The 21,260-nt window shown below is 40.6% G+C and overlaps 1 long non-coding RNA gene across 3 annotated transcripts in view; it reads left to right on the top strand.

Annotated features, from left to right (window-relative positions):
• Window positions 1–21,260, top strand: part of LOC133559919 (uncharacterized) — a 92,508-nt gene that overhangs the window by 15,563 nt on the left and 55,685 nt on the right. For all 3 annotated transcript variants that reach the window (XR_009808335.1, XR_009808334.1, XR_009808333.1), the window contains exon 2: window positions 2,995–3,073. This is a non-coding gene — a long non-coding RNA (uncharacterized LOC133559919). The remainder of the gene's footprint in view (window positions 1–2,994; window positions 3,074–21,260) is intronic.

Raw genomic sequence — 21,260 nt, 5'->3', positions numbered from 1 at the left:
CTCCTTATCGAGCCCAGGAAAGTTTGTTCATTTTTGCTTTCTATTTTTTTACACAACGCTCTTAAAACAGTAGCAGCGGTTTACATGTCTTCAAAGATATTCATTGTCCTATCTGAGTTGGCACAAGTGGCAAAAAAGACTAAGAAAAGTTGAGGAATGCTCATCAAACGCTTATTTAGAACATCCCACAGGTAACGGGGAACAGGTGGGTGCCATGATTGAGTATAAAAGCGGCTTCCATGAAATGCTCAGTCGTTTGCAAACAAGGACGGGGCGAGGGTCGCCACTTTGTCAACAAATGCCTCAGCAAATTGTTTCGGAACGATATTTCTCAACCAGCTATTGCAAGGAATTTAGGGATTTCGCCATTTGTGCTAAGCAACATCCTCAAAAGGTTGAGCGAATCTGGAGAAATCACTGCACGTAAGCCATGATATTACGCACCGTGGATCCCTCAGGCGGTACTGCATCAAAAAGCCACATCTGTGTGTAAAGGATATCACCACATGGGCTCGAGAACACTTCAGAAAACCACTTTCAGTAACTGCAGTTGGTCGCTACGTCTGTAAGTGCAAGTTAAAACTCTACAATGCAAAGCCAAAGATTTTTATCAACAACACCCAGAAACGTCGGCGGGTTTGCTGGACCCGAGCTTTTTATCAACAACACCCAGAAACGTTGGCGGGTTTGCTGGGCCCGAGCTTATCTAAGATGGACTGATGCAAAGTGGAAAAGTTAAACTATGCAAAACCTTCACTCGACCCTGATTTAGCCATTCCTTTACCACTTGTGAGGTGTGTTTTTGATGTCATTGTCCTGTTGGAACAACCAGCTGCGCCCAAGACCTAACCTCCGAGCTGATTATTTTAGCTTGTCCTGAGGAATTTGGAGGTTATCCTCCTTTTTCATTGTCCCATTTTAGGCACCAGTTCCATCCATCCATCCATTTTCTACCGCTTGTTCATTTTGGGTTGGTAGGGGTTGCTTAAGCCTATCCAGGGGTATACCCTGGACAAGTCGCCACCTCATCACAGAAGCATCAGTTCCGTTGGCAGCAATAATACTACACCCACCGTGCTTGACGGTAAGAAGGGTGGTCCTGGGATTAAAGGCCACACCCGTTCTCCTCCAAACATATTACTGGGTATTGTGGAAAAACAGCTTACTTTTTGTTTCATCTGACACCACATGGACAAAAACTGTACCCCGATATAGGATTCTTACATTGGTCGTAGGGTTGTACGGTATAAGCGATAACAATGACTCATATTCGGTTCTATACCGCCTCTGAAAAAGTATGGAGGAATAGCTAGACAATATACCGCTCAATTTTTGATAAGATAAGACCTAAAGGTCTTATCTTTGTCCATGTGATTAAACAAAAAGTGAGCTGTTTGGAGGAGATAAGGTGAGGCCTTTAATGCCAGGAACACCATGCCTGCCGTCAAGCATGGTGGTGGTAGTATTATGCGCTGGGCCTGTTTTGCTGCCAATGGAACTGCTGCTTTACAGAGAGTAAATGGGACAAAGAAAAAGGAGGATTAGCTCCAAATTGTTCAGAACAAGCTAAAATCATCAGCCCGGAGGTGGGGTCTTGGGCGCACTTCGACAATGACCCCTAACACACGTCAAAAGTGGTAAAGGAATGGCCAAATCAGGGTAGAATTAAGGTTTTACACTTTTTCACTTTGCATCAGTCCATCTTAGATGAGCTCGGGCCCAGCGAACCCGTCGGCATTTCTGGGTGTTGTTGATAAATATCTTTGGCTTTGCATTGTTTTAACTTGCACTTACAGACGTAGCGACCAACTGCAGTTACTGACAGTGGTTTTCTGAAGGTTTTAGAATGGCCTTGCCAAAAGTCCTGACTAAAACATGTGGACAATGCTGAAGAAACAAGTCCATGTCAGAAAACCAATACGTTTAGCTGAACTGCACCATTTTTGTCATGAGGAGTGGTCAAACATTTGGAGGTAATCAATCACCATTTACTCTCTGTAAAGCACCAGTTCCATTGGCAGCAATATAGGCCCATAGCATAATACTACCACCACCATGATTGACGGTAGGTTTGGTGTTCCTGGGATTAAAGGCCAAACATATTGCTGGGTATTGTGGCCAAACTGCTCCATTTTTGTTTCATCTCCAGAAGGTCTTATCTTTGTTCATGTGATGTCAGATGAAACAAAAATGTTGCTGTTTGGCCACAATACCCAGGCGGTTTAGCTCGGTTGGTAGAGTGTCCGTGCCAGCAACTTGAGGGTTGCATGTTTGATTCCCGCTTCCGCCATCCTAGTCAATGCCGTTGTGTCCTTGGGCAAGACACTTTACCCACCTGCTCCCAGTGCCACCCACACTGGTTTAAATGTACCTTAGATATTTGGTTTCACTATGTAAAGCACTTTGAGTCACTAGAGAAAAGCGCTATATAAATATAATTCACTTCAAAATTCACGCCTTTAATCCCAGGAACACCAATCCTACCGTCAAGCATGGTGGTGGCAGTATTATGCTTTAGGTTTGTTTTGCTGCCAATGGAACTGGTGTTTTATACGGGACAATGAAAAAGGACTTGAAACGTGTGGACAATGCTGAAGAAACAAGTCCATGTCAGGAAAAGCAACACATTTAGCTGAACTGCAGTGGTGAAAAATGTAAGCAGAAGCTTGTGGATGGCTACCAAAAGCGCCTTATTGCAGTGAAACTTGCCAAGGGACATGTTAGCAAATATTAACATTGCTGTACGTATACTTTTGACCCAGCTGCTTCCCTCTGGATGGCGCTAAAAAGCTTCTAAATTCATAACCGATTGATTTTAAATACGGTTTAATTCCCAAGTAAGTATCTCTACTGTAGAGTCATAAATCTGAGCGGTATTCCTGCTTCTTCTTAAGCGTTTTTGTCAAGTGTGTCTTCAGTAATGTCTGCTCTTATAACACGTTTTGTGTCCTGCGGCTATAAATAGCAGCAATAAACATATTCTCACTTCCACAGGACGGCAATCTATCTGTGGCTGATTTTGTGTTACACTCCAGCAGCACTGAGAGCGGGCTCACCCCTAAACGACTTTGAGGTAATGTGGCAATTTAATCCTCTTTTACCCCCCAAAAATACACAAGTTTGATGTTAATATGCATTGGCAGAGTCTAGTCCATAGTGGATCTAACATAATAGTGAGAGTCCAGTCCATAGTGGATCTAACATAATAGTGAGAGTCCAGTCCATAGTGGATCTAACATAATAGTGAGAATCCAGTCCATAGTGGATCTAACATAATAGTGTGAGAGTCCAGTCAATAGTGGATCTAACATAATAGTGAGAGTCCAGTCCATAGTGGATCTAACATAATAGTGAGAATCCAGTCCATAGTGGATCTAACATAATAGTGTGAGAGTCCAGTCAATAGTGGATCTAACATAATAGTGAGAGTCCAGTCCATAGTGGATCTAACATAATAGTGAGATAGTCCGGTCCATAGTGGATCTAACATAATAGTGTGAGAGTCCAGTCCATAGTGGATCTAACATAATAGTGTGAGAGTCCAGTCCATTGCTGATCTAACATAATAGTGTGAGAGTCCATTCCATAGTGGATCTAACATAATAGTGTGAGTCCAGTCCATAGTGGATATAATAGTGTGAGAGTCCAGTCCATAGTGGATCTAACATAATAGTGAGAGAATCCAGTCCAGAGTGGATCTAACATAATAATGAGAGAGTCCATTCCATAGTGGATCTAACATAATAGTGAGAGTCCAGTCCATAGTGGATCTTACATAATAGTGTGAGTCCAGTCCATAGTGAATCTAACATAATAGTGTGAGAGTCCAGTCCATAGTGGATCTGACATAATAGTGAGAGTCTAGTCCATAGTAGATATGACATAATAGTGAGAGTCTAGTCCATAGTGGATCCAACATAATAGTGTGAGTCCAGTCCATAGTGGATCTAACATAATAGTGTGGGAGTCCAGTCCATAGTGGATCTAACATAATAGTGTGAGAGTCCAGTCCATAGTGGATCTAATATAATAGTGTGACAGTCCAGTCCATAGTGGATCTGACATAATAGTGAGAGTTTAGTCCATAATGGATCTGACATAATAGTGAGAGTCTAGTCCAGAGTGGATCTGACATAATAGTGAGAGTCTAGTCCATAGTGGATCTAACATAATAGTGTGAGAGTCCAGTCCATAGTGGATCTAACATAATAGTGTGATAGTCCAGTCCATAGTGGATATAACATAATAGTGTGAGAGTCCAGTCCATAGTGGATCTAACATAATAGTGTGAGAGTCCAGTCCATAGTGGATCTAACATAATAGTGTGAGAGTCCAGTCCATAGCTGATCTAATATAATAGTGTGAGAGTCCAGTCTATAGTGGATTTAACATAGTAGTTTGGGAGTCCAGTCCATAGTGGATCTAACATAATATTGTAAGAATCCAGTCCATAGTGGATCTAACATAATAGTAAGAGAGTCTAGTCCATAGTGGATCTAACATAATAGTGTGAGTCCAGTCCATAGTGGATCTAACATGATAGTGAGAGTCCAGTCCATAGTGGATCTAACATAATACTGAGAGTCCAGTCCATAGTGGATATAACATAATAGTGAGAGTCCAGTCCAAAGTGGATCCAACATAATAGTGAGAAAGTCCAGTCCATAGTGGATCTAATATAATAGTAAGAGAGTCCAGTCCATAGTGGATGTAACATAATAGTGTGAGAGTCCAGTCAATAGTGGATCTAACATGATAGTGAGAGTCCAGTCCATAGTGGATCTAACATAATAGTGAGAGTCCAGTCCATAGTGGATCTAACATAATAGTAAGAGAGTCCAGTCCATAGTGGATCTAACATAATAGTGTGAGAGTCCAGTCCATAGTGGATATAACATAATAGTGTAAGAGTCCAGTCCATAGTGGATCTAACATAATAGTGAGAGTCCAGTCCATAGTGGATCTAACATAATATTGTGAGAGTCCAGTCCATAGTGGATCTAACATGATAGTGAGAGTCCAGTCCATAGTGGATCTAACATAATAGTGAGAGTCCAGTCCATAGTGGATATAACATAATAGTGAGAGTCCAGTCCATAGTGGATCCAACATAATAGTGTGAGAGTCCAGTCCATAGTGGTTCTAACATAATAGTGTGAGAGTCCAGTCCATAGTGGATCTAATATAATAGTGTGAGAGTCCAGTCCATAGTGGATATATCATAAGAGTGAGACTCCAGTCCAAAGTGGATCTAACATAATAGTGTGAGTCCAGTCCATAGTGGATCTAACATTATAGTGAAAGTCCAGTCCATAGTGGATCTAGCATAATAGTTAGAAAGTCCAGTCCATAGTGGATCTAACATTATAGTGAGAGTCCAGTCCATAGTGGATCTAACATAATAGTGAGAGAGTCCAGTCCATAGTGGATCTTACATAATAGTGAGAGTCCAGTCCATAGTGGATCTAGCATAATAGTGAGAGAGTCCAGTCCATAGTGGATCTTACATAATAGTGTGAGTCCAGTCCATAGTGGATCTAACATGATAGTGAGAGTCCAGTTCATACTGGATCTAACATAATATTGTGAGAGTCCAGTCCATAGTAGATCTAACATAATAGTGAAATTCCAGTCCAAAGTAGATCTAACATAATAGTGAAAGTCCAGTCCATAGTGGATCTAACATAATATTGTGAGAGTCCAGTCCATAGTGGATCTAATATAATAGTGTGAGAGTCCAGTCCATAGTGGATCTAACATAAGAGTGAGAGTCCAGTCCATTGTGGATCTAACATAATAGTGTGAGTCCAGTCCATGGTGGATATAACATAATAGTGAGTGTCCAGTCCAAAGTGAATCGAACATAATAGTGAAAGTCCAGTCCATAGTGGATCTAACATAATAGTGAAAGTCCAGTCCATAGTGGATCTAACATTATAGTGAGAGTCCAGTCCATAGTGGATCTAACATAATAGTGAGAGAGTCCAGTCCATAGTGGATCTTACATAATAGTGAGAGTCCAGTCCATAGTGGATCTAACATAATAGTGAGAGTCCAGTCCATAGTGGATCTAACATAATAGTGAGAGAGTCCAGTCCATAGTGGATCTTACATAATAGTGAGAGTCCAGTCCATAATGGATCTAGCATAATAGTGAGAGTCCAGTCCATAGTGGATCTTACATAATAGTGAGAGAGTCCAGTCCATAGTGGATCTAACATAATAGTGAGAGTCCAGTCCATAGTGGATCTAACGTAATATTGTGAGTCCAGTTCATAGTGGATCCAACATAATAGTCAGAGTCTAGTCCATAGGGGGGCCAGCAGGAGATTATTCCGAGTAGAGACAGTTCAGCAGCAACCCCGTGTCCCGAGAACAGCCAGCGCTTCATCCGTGGCCAAGATTTTTGTTTGCCTGTTTTTTTTTCCGTTGCCTTATTATCTGTTGTTGAAGTCCATATTTGGTCCTTGAGCATGCAGTCCCTTGTACAAACATGATGAATCACTCCTCAAAAGGGATCTTTGATTCAGTTCCATGAAGGACACGCTCCCTCTTCTTATCAGCGGTTGCGTCGTAAGGGCTGGTCTCTTAAAACTTGGCCAAGTCCTATTCTGTCTCGGTGGTCCTTTTTGCTGGATGTATATGTGGTCCAGAGTGACCAGTGTGTTTTATTCCCTGAGAGGAACAATGTTAAAATCCAACAGCTGTTGCGTAATAAGTACAATGCTTTCAGTATTAACACATTTTAGGGCGCAACAGACTGCAAAGAGGAAAGTGAACAACAAACCATGAATGATACACTACTGCCATCTAACCTCTTGGACTCGCAACTGCAACATATTGTAATACACTCTAAAAATGTGATAGTGAAATGAAGATCTACTAACAGGACGGCAGTGATCATGATAAACTCATTTTAAAATTTAAAAATTTAAAAATTCGGTACCGTATCGTTTCAAGTGTGAACAGTACTCATCCCTACCTCCAGGTAATGTTCTCATTTTCAAAGCCAACAAAGAAACTGAGTAAAAAAAAAACGCTGCAACGTAAGTAAAGTGAAATTCTACTTTTTCAAAAATGCGCTAGCTTGATGCCAAAATAAATTGTTTTTGCTATTGACATGCTACTGATTAGCATTAGCGCTTTTACACGGCGTTCCTGACGCCTCCAAACTTTTTAACGAACGCTAAAACTAAGATGCTCGTTGCAATCAAAAAGCCAGTGTGCAATACGTACTATACTTACAGGGTTAACACTTTTTAGGGCGCAACAAAAGCGAATAACCTGACTAGCAAACACAGCATAAACTATACACTACTGCCATATGACATCATGGACTTTCAACTTATTGTCGTACTTGCAAGTTAAGATAATTAAACAAGATATGACAACTGGACAGCGGTTTTGAAATGTTGCAAAAACAATTATTTATTAACACACTCGAAAGTACCGAAAATTGGTACAACTTGAGTACCGGTATCCAGGCACTGTGAATCGGTACCGTATCATTTCAAGTGTGAACAGAACCCACTCCTCCCTCCCAGGTAATGTTGCCATTCTCATAGCCAACAAAGAAAGTGGGTCAAAAATGCGCTAGCTTGATGCTAATACAAATTGTTTTTGCTATTGACATGCTACTTATTAGCATTAGTGCTTTTACAAGGCGATTTCGACGGCTCCAATTTTGTTAATGAAAACTACAACTAAGATGCATGTTACAATCACACAGACGGTGTGCAAAGATTACAATACTTACAGGGTTAACATTTTTTAGGGCGCAACAAAAGAGACTACCCTGACCAGCAAACACACCATAAACTATACACTACTGCCCTCTGACATCATGGACTTGTAACTTATTGTCGTACTTGCAAATGAGATCGTTAAAGATCGTTTTTGAAATGTTGCGATAACAATTAATATTTATTAACACACTCAAAAATACCAAAAATTGGTACTATTGAGTAGCAGTATCCAGGATTTGTGAATCGATACCGTATCATTTCAAGTGTGAAGAGTACTCATACCTATCTCCAGGTAATGCTGTCATTTTCAAAGCCAACAAAAAAAGTGAGTCAAAAAAACGTTGCAACATTAGTAAAGTGAGGATCTACTTTTACAAAAATGCACTAGCTCGATGCTAAAATACATTGTTTTTGCCATTGACATGCTACTGATTAGCATTAGTGCTTTTACATGGCGATTTCGACACCTCTGTACTTTTAAACGAAAGCCACAACAAAGATGCACGTTACAATCACACAGCCGGTGTGTAAAGAGTACTATACTTACAGGGTTAATACTTTTTAGGGCGCAACAAAAGAGACTGCCCTGACCAGCAAACACACCATAAACTATACACTACTGCCATCTGACATCATGGACTTGCAACTTATTGTCGTACTTGCAAATGAGATCGTTAAAGATCGGTTTTGAAATGTTGCAATAACAATTAATATTTATTAACACACTCAAAAGTACCGAAAATTGGAAAAATTGCGTAGCGGTAACCAGGCACTGTGAATCAGTACCGTATCGTTTCAAGTGTGAACAGTACTCATCCCTACATCCAGGTAATGTTGTCATTTTCAAAGCCAACACAGAAAGTGAGTCAAAAAAACGCTGCAACGTAAGTAAAGTAAGGTTCTACTTTTACAAAAATGCACTAGATCGATGCTAAAATAAATAGTTTTTGCTATTGACATGCTACTGATTAGCATTAGTGCTTTTACATGGCGGTTTCGAGACCTCTGTACTTTTAAACGAAAGCCACAACGAAGATGCACGTTACAATCACACAGCCGGTGTGCAAAGAGTACTATACTTACTGGGTAAACACGTTTTAGGGCGCAACAAAAGAGGCTACCCTGACCAGCAAACACACCATATACTATACACTACTGCCATCTGACAGCATGGACTTGTAACTTATTGTCGTACTTGCAAATGAGATCGTTAAAGATTGGTTTTGAAATGTTGCAATAAAAATTAATATTTATTAACCCACTCAAAAGTACCAAAAATTGGTACTATTGAGTAGCAGTACCCAGGATTTGTGAATCGGTACCGTATCGTTTCAAGTGTGAAAAGTACTTATCCCTATCTCCAGGTAATGTTGTCTTTTTCAAAGCCAGCAAAGAAAGTGAGTCAAAAAAACGCTGCAACGTAAGTAAAGTAAGGTTCTACTTTTACAAAAATGCACTAGCTTGATGCTAAAATACATTGTTTTTGCTATTGACATGCTACTGATTAGCATTAGTGCTTTTACATGGCAATTTCGACACCTCTGTACTTTTAAACGAAAGCCACAACGAAGATGCACGTTACAATCACACAGCCGGTGTGCAAAGAGTACTATACTTACAGAGTAAACACGTTTTAGGGCGCAACAAAAGAGACTACCCTGACCGGAAAACACACCATAAACTATACACGTCTGACATCATGGACGTGCAACTTATTGTCATACTTGCACCAGTTCCATTGGCAGCAAAACAGGCCCAGGGCATAATACTACCACCACCATGCTTGACGGTGGGCCTGGTGTTCCTGTGATTAAAACCTCACCTTTTCTCCTCCATACATATTGCTGGGTATTGAGGCCAATCAGCTCCATTTTTGCTTCATCTGACCACAGAAGGTCTTATCTTTGTCAGATTTACTCACTTTTTCATAAAAGAAGCAAACTTCATGAATGTTTTTGTCGTTGTTGTGAGAAACAAGTATGTGCTCTAATCACTCAAGAGTTGCAGGAATGATTGGGAACTCAAGACAGCCATGAGTGCATGCATGTACACTTTTGACCAGGACTGCACCCTGAACGTGGCGTTGCATTAATGTTTCCTATTTTCATGACGGAACCAGGTAAATTGATATTTTAGCATAGGAGAGAGCGGGGGAACATTATGTAAATCCAAATCTGCCTCCAAACGGCGCTCTCTAATTACTTCTCGGTGTCAAATACACAAAACCGACATTTTCTCTGTGAGATAAGAATAAAAACAAACGACTTGTTTATTGTGAGGGATTACCTCATTTTGTGGAGGATGTTTTCCTTCCCTCTGCCGGAGTGTGAACAGTGGTTGGGTTTGTGCAAAGCGCTGACTAATGCCTGCAGGCTCGTTATTTCACGGCCAAAGGAGTCAAGACGGCGCATAAATCATCACAGGAAGACACTTCACACAGGGGGGAAAAAGGCAGCCGATTTTTTTGCATTGTCTCTCGGCTCAATCCTCAACTTGCACGCAGGTACTAATAAAGCATTGGTCAATTAAAAAAAGCTATTTGTGGAAGTTGCCTTCCAGTGGGTCCGACCGTTGCTGCCTTTTAACAGAGCGACAGGAGATTAGATAACCAGGCCCAGCTGGGCCATCTTAAATGATAAATGATAAATGGGTTGTACTTGTATAGCGCTTTTCTACCTTCAAGGTACTCAAAGCGCTTTGACACTACTTCCACATTTACCCATTCACACACACATTCACACACTGATGGAGGGAGCTGCCATGCAAGGCGCCAACCAGCACCCATCAGGAGCAAGGGTGAAATGTCTTGCTCAGGACACAACGGACGTGACGAGGTTGGTACTAGGTGGGATTTGAACCAGGGACCCTCGGGTTGCGCACGGCCACTCTCCCACTGCGCCACGCCGTCCCACACACCTGTCACTGATTTCGAAGCTGGTCCTGGCACACCCCGCCTTGCTGCAGGCCCGCAGGCCACCCCCACCCCTCCAAATACCTCCACCACCAGAAGCAGGCCAGGAAGCTGTCCGGCCACTCCTACTCCCCCCCCTCACCCCTTTGAGGGAGCGGGAGAGGAAGTTGGCCGCAGCCATCTGCGCACCTGGTCTGTGGATCACTCTAAAGTTGTAGGGTTGTAAAGCTAAATACCAACGGGTGATCTGCCCGTTGGCGTCTTTCATGTGGTGGAGCCACTGGAGGCAAAAACTGAAGGAGCGCCCCAGGAAGTAGTATCGAAGGTGCCCCTGACCTGTGCTGCCTTTTTAACAGAGCAACAGGTGATTAGATAACAAGGCCCATGTGGGCTAGCTTACGCACCTGTCGCTGATTTCAAAGCCGGTCCCGGCACACCCTGCCTTGCTGCAGGCCCGCAGGCCACTCCCCCCCTCCAAATACCTCCACCACCAGAAGCAGGCCGGGAAGCCGTCCGGCCACGCCTACTTTCCCCCCTCACCTTCTTGAGGGAGAGGAAGTCAGCCACAGCCATTTGCGCACCCGGTCTGTGGAGCACTCCAAAGTTGTAGGGTTGTAAAGCTAGATACCAACAGAGGGGTTTGTGATGGGAGCGGAGACTGAATGAGCGCCCCCAGGAGGTAGTACCGGAGGGGCCCCCGTCCGCTGCTGCCTTTTTAACAGAGCAACAGTTGATTACATAACAAGGCCCAGATGGGCCATCTTACGCACCTGTCGGTGATTTCGAAGCCGGTCCTGGCACACCCTGCCTTGCTGCAGGCCCGCAGGCCACTCCCCCCCTCCAAATACCTCCACCACCAGAAGCAGGCCGGGAAGCCGTCCAGCCACGCCTACTTTCCCCCCTCACCTTCTTGAGGGAGAGGAAGTCAGCCACGGCGATCTGCCCACCCGACCTGTGGATCACTCTAAAGTTGCAGGGTTGTAAAGCTAGATACCAACGGAGGGGTTTGTGATGGGAGCAGAGACTGAATGAGCGCCCCCAGGAGGTAGTACCGAAGGTGCCCCTGACCGCTGCTGCCTTTTTAACAGAGCAACAGGTGATTAGATAACAAGGCCCAGGTGGACCATCTTACGCACCTGTCGGTGATTTCGAAGCCGGTCCTGGCACACCCAGCCTTGCTGCAGGCCCACAGGCCACGCCCCCCCTCCACACTACTATACTGCCCTTAAAAAAGACCCGTACTGGTGACGTCGCTGGGAATATGAGCCGAGGCGCATGTGAGTCAACCCACGCACACGGAGCACTTGCAAGTGGAAACATTGTGCAGACAGAAAATGGAGAATGGACGTGTTTTGGCTTTAAAACAAACGATAAAAAACTGCTTTAAAACATAGCTGGCTGCTGGCTAACGTCCCTCCACAGTGTTTTAGCTCATTTCAAATCACTAACCCTGGCCTCCTTGGCGACAAATCAAGTAAGTTCCTTACATGTAGCATTATCACTGGAGGATGAAAAATAGCTAAACATGCTTCACTGCACACCGTGGGAGGATACAATAGCTCACCGCTATCAGCAAGCTAGCACTTCTGAATGTAAACGAACATACATCGACTGTGACGATACCAAGTACAAGAGAGTCCGTACTACAACGATTACCACATTTCCTGGAATATAGAGCGCACCGGTGTATAAGCTGCACCCCACAAAATTTTAGCGGGGGATTTTTTTTCTTCTTCCATATATAAGACGCATCGGCTTGTAAGATGCAGATATATATGTTGGGCGGTATAGCTTGGTTGGGAGAGTGGCTGTGCCAGCAACTTGAGGGTTCCAGGTTCGAGCTCCGCTTCCGCCGTCTTAGTCACTGCCGTTTTGTTAGATATTGGGTTTCACTATGTAGCGTTTCTGGGTGTTGTTTATAAATGGCTTTGGCTTTGCATAGTAGAGTTTTTAACTTGCACTTACAGATGTAGCGACCAACTGTAGTTACTGACAGTGGTTTTCTGAAGTGTTCCTGAGCCCACGTGGTGATATCCTTTACACACTAATGTCGCTTTTTGATGCAGTACCGCCTGAGGAATCCACGGTCACGGGCATTCAATGTTGGTTTTCGGCCTTGCTGCTGACGTGCAGTGATTTCTCCAGATTCTTTGCAGTCTTTTCAATTGAATAAAAGTTGAAAAGGATTTGCAAATCATTGTTGCGGACTTCCACGGGTAGACAAAGCGTGCAGTTTTTGACTAAGTTTTAATAGACATAGATTTTTTTTTATCACAAGTTTTTACTTCAGCCACGTCCTTATCCTCTATTTCCTTCCTGCTCCCGGCCGCTTACCCTTAAAGACAACAGATGATTAGAATAACACGTACCACCCGTGACCTCTAATCACCTGCCAGCTGTGTCTCGCAGTCAGCACATGCCCCGCCCCTATCCGATGGTGCTCGTCCTCCGCACCACAGACAGAGGCGGTGACCTTTGCTCCTGCAGGCACGCTGGCCACACCTCCCTCCACGATTGTACTCTCTTTTTATTCACCATACGTCAGCAGACTAATTAGCAGTTTTTGTTCACTTACTACTCGTCGAGTGTGTTATTTTATGACAAAGTTGTTTCTTTATTGCAAAAAGAATGTTTAATATTTTTTTTTTAATTTTGAATAGAATTGAAATACATGTTGCCATGGATACCAGAATAGTGGTATCAGGACATCACTAATGCGTCATACTTTTTTCTCCCAGCATGCTCCTGTGTCCTGGTCGTTATATTTCCCCTCGTTATCCCTTCTTGCCCTTGGTGTTTGTCTCTTTCTGCTGTTTTTTTTTTCGTCAGACTAAGGGAGGATTGTCTTCTCTGTCAACGTTTGGGCCCACCTGTCACTTTGAGGACCCTCAGAGAAAAAAAAAAAAAAAAAAAAAAAAAAAAAAAAGGACCATGTTGCAACATTGTCCCTGCGGCGTGGCCTTTTTTGCAGGCGGAACGTGCCGGCAGGCTGATAAGCACGGACGCCGGAAGGTGACTGAGGGATGACAAGCAGCCAAATGGCTTTTTACCTGAGCACGGAGGAATAATGCGGACAAATGGAGATGTGCGGCGGCGCCGTCGACCTTCAGGCGTGAACGTCGGCGTGTGATGGAGCTGTCACACGCTTCACGCCCGGCCTTATTTACCTCATCATACTGTTTGTTTCTAGACCAACGCCACATCACATGGCGGCCCTAAATTATTGGGGAACTGCACTTTTTTTCTTTCCGGAACCTGTCATTCAAAGGTGAGACACATATGTCTTCTTTTACGCATTCTAACTCATAGAATATGGCAAGTAAGAGGTGGTGAACAATACAGCCAATGGGAGTACCCTACATACAGTCTTCTGAAAGAAAACAAACATCCAAAAACCCGCCACAATACCCCATTTACATCTCGAATTTTAAAAGCGCTAATGCTGAGGAACTACTTTTTAGTTGGAGAGCTAACTACCTTATGTTGCTATATTGACATTTTGAACTGGTAAAAGTTAATTCTAGATTATAAATCATGCCTCTAACTGGACAGTGGAAGGTTGTGGATATAAATTCACAAGTTGGTCGACTTTAACATCAAAGTCTTCGTGGGGATTATTACGGGACGATATAAACATCCCAGTGAGTGCAGACATTGTACAGTTAGTGATTGTTTCATTATGTTTTTATATCTTGTTTAGCACTCAGGAATACTGCTGCATAAGTCTTATTGTTTGACGGAAGCTGCATCTGTTTATCGTACAGCTTCTCAAACTTGTAGATCATCCTCCTTATGTTTGGGCTCAAAAATAGATGTTTCTGGATCACAATTTGTCTCAAAGTAGTCTTTGTTGTCTCCCATGAAGTCTGCTATCATTGGTAGTGTCATTGTTGTCAAAAAGAAAGCGAACATCGTGAATAGCCGACGTATGCCTAAAATCAACAAAATAGGACATAGATACTTACAGCATGTATATCATAATAGAGGATGATGGATGTTTTTAAGAGCACTCTACTGGTGTATTCTAACTCGTAAAATATGGTAAGTAAGAGGTGGCTAACAATACAGCTAATGGGAGTACCCTACATATAGCCTTCTGAAAAAAACAAAACATCCAAAAAACACCAAAAATACTCCATTTACATCTAGCATATATTGTTATTAAAAGCGCTAATGCAGAGGAACTACTTTTTAGTTAGAGATCTAATTAGCTTATGTTGCTATATTGACATTTTGAACTGGTAAAAGTTAATTCTAGATTATAAATCATGGCTCTAACTGGACAGTGAAAGGTTGTGGATATAAATTCACAAGTTGGTCGACTTTAACATCAAAGTCTTCGTGGGGATTATTACGGGAAGATATAAACATCCCAGTGAGTGCAGACATTGTACAGTTAGTGATTGTTTTATTATGTTTTTATATCTTGTTTAGCACTCAGCAATTCTGCTACATGATGCTAAAAGCTGCATCTGTTTATCGTACAGCTTCTCAAACTTGTAGGTCATCCTCCCTATGTTCGGGCTCAAAAATAGACTTTTCCGGATCATCATTTGTCCCAAAGTAGTCGTTGTTGTCTCTCATGAAGTCTGCCATGATTAGTAGTCTTGTTGTAAAAGAAAAAAAGCCAACATCGTAAATAGCCAACATATGCCTAAAATCAACAAAAAAGGTAAATATATATTATTATGAATGTTTTTGATACTACATGACATATATACTTATAGCACGTACATCATGATGGAGGATTTTGGATGTTTTTTTAGAACACTCTATATTCTAACTCGTAAAATATGCAAAGTAAGAGGTGGCTAACGATATAGCTAATTCTGAAAAAAAAAACATCCAAAAACCCGCCAACAATACTCCATTTACATCTTGCGTATTGTTATTAAAAGCGCTAACGCTGAGGAACTACTTTTTAGTTGGAGAGCTAACTAGCTTATGTTGATATATTGACATTTTGAACTGGTAAAAGTTAATTCTAGATTATAAATCATGCCTCTAACTGGACAGTGGAAGGTTTTGGATATAAATTCACAAGTTGGTCGACTTTAACATCAAAGTCTCCGTGAGGATTATTACGGGAAGATATAAACATCCCAATGAGTGCAGACATTGTACAGTTAGTGATTGTTTTATTATGTTTTTATATCTTGTTTAGCACTCAGCAATACTGCTACATAAGGCTTATTGTTTGACGAAAGCTGCATCTGTTTATCGTACAGCTTCTCAAACTTGTAGATCATCCTCCTTATGTTCGGGCTCAAAAATAGATGTTTCTGGATCACAATTTGTCTCAAAGTAGTATTTGTTGTCTCCCATGAAGTCTGCTATCTTTGGTAGTGTCATTGTTGTAAAAAAGAAAGCGAACATCGTGAATAGCCGACGTATGCTTAAAATCAACAAAATAGGACATATATACTTATAGCATGTATATCATAATAGAGGATGATGGATGTTTTTAAGAGCACTCTACAGGTGTATTCTAACTCGTAAAATGTGGTAAGTAAGATGTGGCTAACAATACAGCTAATGGGAGTACCCTACATATAGCCTTCTGAAGAAAACAAAACATCCAAAAAACACCAAAAATACTCCATTTACATCTAGCATATTGTTATTAAAAGCGCTAATGCAGAGGAACTACTTTTTAGTTAGAGAGCTAATTAGTTTATGTTGCTATATTGACATTTTGAAATGGTAAAAGTTAATTCTAGATTATAAATCATGCCTCTAACTGGACAGTGGAAGGTTTTGGATATAAATTCACAAGTTGGTCGACTTTAACATCAAAGTCTCCGTGAGGATTATTACGGGAAGATATAAACATCCCAATGAGAGCAGAAGTTGTACAGTTAGTGATTGTTTTATTCATTTTTTATATCTTGTTTAGCACTCAGCAATTCTGCTACATGATTTTAAAAGCTGCATCTGTTTATCGTATAGCTTCTCAAACTTTTAGGTCATCCTCCTTATGTTCGGGCTCAAAAATAGACTTTTCCGGATCATCATTTGTCCCAAAGTAGTCTTTTTTGTCTCTCATGAAGTCTGCCATGATTAGTAGTCTTGTTGTAAAAGAAAAAAAGCCAACATCGTGAATAACCGACGTATGCCTAATATCAACAAAAAAGGTAAATATATGTTATTATGAATGTGTTTGATACTACATGACATACATACTTATTGCACGTATATCATGATGGAGGATTTTGGATTTTTTTTTTAAAGCACTCTATATTCTAACTCGTAAATTGTGGAAAGTAAGAGGTGGCTAACAATACAGCTAATTCTGAAAAAAAAAAAAACATCCAAAAACCCGCCAACAATACTCCATTTACATCTCGCATATTGTTATTAAAAGCACTAACGCTGAGGAACTACTTTTTAGTTGGAGAGCTAACCAGCTTATGTTGCTATATTGACATTTTGAACTGGTAAAAGTTAATTCTAGATTATAAAGCATGCCTTTAACTGGACAGTGGAAGGTTGTGGATATAAATTCACAAGTTGATCGACTTTAACATCAAAGTCTCCGTGAGGATTTTTACGGGAAGATATAAACATCCCAATGAGAGCAGAAGTTGTACAGTTAATGATTGTTTTATTAATTTTTTATATCTTGTTTAGCACTCAGAAATTCTGCTACATGATTATAAAAGCTGCATCTATTTATCGTATAGCTTCTCAAACTTTTAGGTCATCCTCCTTATGTCCGGGCTCAAAAATAGACTTTTCCGGATCATCATTTGTCCCAAAGTAGTCGTTGTTGTCTCTCATGAAGTCTGCCATGATTAGTAGTCTTGTTGTAAAAGAAAAAAAGCCAACATCGTGAAGAGCCGACATATGCCAAAAATCAACAAAAAAGGTAAATATGATATGTTATTATGAATGTGTTTGATACTACATGACATACATACTTATAGCACGTATATCATGATGGAGGATTTTTGATTTTTTTTTTTAGAGCACTCTATATTCTAACTCATAAAATATGGAAAGTAAGAGGTGGCTAACAATACAGCTAATTCTGAAAAAAAAAAAAACATCCAAAAACCCGCCAACAATACTCCATTTACATCTCGCATATTGTTATTAAAAGTGCTAACGCTGAGGAACTACTTTTTAGTTAGAGAGCTAATTAGCTTATGTTACTATATTGACATTTTGAACCGGTCAAAGTTAATTTTTAATTATAAATCATGCCTCTAACTGGACAGTTGAAAGCTGTGGATATAAATTCACAAGCTGGTCGACTTTAACATCAAAGTCTTCGTGAGGATTATTACGGGACGATATAAACATCCTAATGAGTGCAGACATTGTACAGTTAGTGATTGTTTGATTATGTTTTTATATCGTGTTTAGCCCCCAGCAATTCTGCTACATGATGCTAAAAGCTGCATCTGTTTATCGTACAGCTTCTCAAACTTGTAGGTCATCCTCCCTATGTTCGGGCTCAAAAATAGACTTTTCCGGATCATCATTCGTCCCAAAGTAGTCGTCGTTGTCTCTCATGAAGTCTGCCATAATTAGTAGTCTTGTTGTAAAAGAAAAAAAGCCAACATCGTAAATAGCCAACATATGCCTAAAATCAACAAAAAAGGTAAATATATGTTATTATGAATGTGTTTGGTACAACATGACATACATACTTATAGCACGTACATCACGATAGAGGATTTTGGATGTTTTTTTAGAACACTCTATATTCTAACTCGTAAAATATGGAAAGTAAGAGGTGGCTAACAATATAGCTAATTCTGAAAAAAAAACATCCAAAAACCCACCAACAATACTCCATTTACATCTCGCATATTGTTATTAAAAGCGCTAACGCTGAGGAACTACTTTTTAGTTGGAGAGCTAACTAGCTTATGTTGCTATATTGACATTTTGAACTGGTAAAAGTTAATTCTAGATTATAAATCATGCCTCTAACTGGACAGTGGAAGGTTGTGGATATAAATTCACAAGTTGATCGACTTTAACATCAAAGTCTCCGTGAGGATTTTTACGGGAAGATATAAACATCCCAATGAGAGCAGAAGTTGTACAGTTAGTGATTGTTTGATTATGTTTTTATATCATGTTTAGCCCTCAGCAATTCTGCTACATGATGCTAAAAGCTGCATCTGTTTATCGTACAGCTTCTCAAACTTGAAGGTCATCCTCCCTATATTCGGGCTCAAAAATAGACTTTTCCGGATCTTCATTTGTCCCAAAGTAGTCATTGTTGGCTCTCATGAAGTCTGCCATGATTAATAGTCTTGTTGTAAAATAAAAAAGCCAACATCGTGAAGAGCCGACATATGCCTAAAATCAACAAAAAAGGTAAATATGATGTGTTATTATGAATGTGTTTGATACTACATGACATACATACTTATAGCACGTATATCATGATGGAGGATTTGGGATTTTTTTTAGAGCACTCTATATTCTAACTCGTAAAATATGGAAAGTAAGAGGTGGCTAACAATATAGCTAATTCTGGAAAAAAAAAAAATCCAAAAACCCGCCAACAATATTCCATTTACATCTCGCATATTGTTATTAAAAGTGCTAACGCTGAGGAACTACTTTTTAGTTAGAGAGCTAATTAGCTTATGTTGCTATATTGACATTTTGAACTGGTAAAAGTTAATTCTAGATTATAAATCATGCCTCTAACTGAACAGTGGAAGGTTGTGGATGTAAATTCACAGGTTGGTCGACTTTAACATTAAAGTCTCCGTGAGGATTATTACGGGAAGATATAAACATCCCAATGAGAGCAGACATTGTACAGTTAGTGATTGATTTATTATGTTTTTATATCTTGTTTAGCACTCAGCAATACTTCTACATGATGCTTAGTGTTTGACGAAAGCTGCATCTGTTTATCGTACAGCTTCTCAAACTTGTAGGTCATCCTCCTTATGTTCGGGCTCCAAAATACATGTTTCTGGATCACAATTAGTCTCAAAGTAGTCTTTGTTGTCTCCCATGAAGTCTGCTATCATTGGTAGTGTCGTTGTTGTCGAAAAGAAAGCGAACATCGTGAATAGCCGACGTATGCCTAAAATCGACAAAATAGGATATATATACTTATAGCATGTATATCATGATGGAGGATGATGGATGTTTTTAAGAGCACTCTACTGGTGTATTCTAACTCGTAAAATATGGTAAGTATGAGGTGGCTAACAATACAGCTAATGGGAGTACCCTACATACAGCCTTCTGAAAAAAACGAAACATCCAAAAAACACCAACAATACTCCATTTACATCTAGCATATATTGTTATTAAAAGCGCTAATACTGAGGAACTACTTTTTAGTTAGAGAGCTAAGTAGCTTATGTTGCTATATTGACATTTTGAAATGGTAAAAGTTAATTCTAGATTATAAATCATGCCTCTAATTGGACAGTTGAAGGTTGTGGATATAAATTCACAAGTTGTTCAACTTTAACATCAAACCCTTTCGTAAGGATTTTTACGGGAATATATAAACATCCCAGTGAGTGCAGACATTGTACAGTAAGTGATTGTTTAGCACTCAGCAATACTGCTACATGATGCCTATTTTTTGACAAAAGCTGCATCTGTTTATCGTACAGCTTCTAAAACTTGTAGATCATCCTCCTTATATTCGGGCTCAAAAATAGATGTTTCTGGATCATTATTTGCCGCAAAGTAGTCTTTGTTGTTTTTCATGGAGTCTGCCATGATTAGTAGTCTTGTTGTTTTTGAAGAGAAAGCTAGCATCGTGAATAAACGAAATATGCCCAAAACAAACAAAATACATAAATATTACATGTTATAATGAATGTGTTTGATACTACTTGACATATATACTTATAGCATGATGGAGGATTTTGGATGTTTTTTTGTAGCACTTTATAGCTTCTATAGAGAGACTCTGATTAGCTCCATTGTTAGCTGACTTTTGCTAGCCTTTATTTATGAGTTAGAATGCATACAACAAGAAAAAACAGGTTTGTGTTCTCGTCTCACCTAAGGATTGTAATTAGATGGACAACTGTCAGTTTCAAACACTGATGACATCTATTAAACAGACAAGAAGCAAGGAATCATGCAGAGACAGAGTTCAATTTAGCTCATGAGGAGACACGTTTGGGCTGTATTCTCGTTACAGATCCAAAGTATGTTCTAAAAGTCAAGCCCGCCCGCTGCCTCTTTTTATTTGGAAAGCCCTATTCGGTCACTGAAGCTGTCGCTGAGGGAAGGGGGGGTCATCTCGACAACTCCAGTTAGACACAATATATGGTTGTAGAATAAAAAAAAATAGGTGACTCAGGTCATATCGCTCTGTCTCTGCTCTGTCTGCGTCACGGCGGTGTTCGGCCTTGTCTCTGCTCCGTCTGGGTCGTGACGGTGTTTGGCCTTGGCTGTCATCAGGGCCGAGTCTGGACACCACACCGATAAAAACAATCAATCAATCAATCAATGTTTATTTATATAGCCCCAAATCACAAATGTCTCAAAGGACTGCACAAATCATTACGACTACAACATCCTCGGAAGAACCCACAAAAGGGCAAGGAAAACTCACACCCAGTGGGCAGGGAGAATTCACATCCAGTGGGACGCCAGTG

Source organism: Nerophis ophidion, linkage group LG10 (assembly GCF_033978795.1).
Source record: "Nerophis ophidion isolate RoL-2023_Sa linkage group LG10, RoL_Noph_v1.0, whole genome shotgun sequence".
Lineage (NCBI taxonomy): Eukaryota > Metazoa > Chordata > Actinopteri > Syngnathiformes > Syngnathidae > Nerophis > Nerophis ophidion.
The sequence above is the reverse complement of the archived record's forward strand: the minus strand, read 5'-3'. Positions and strand labels throughout refer to the sequence as shown.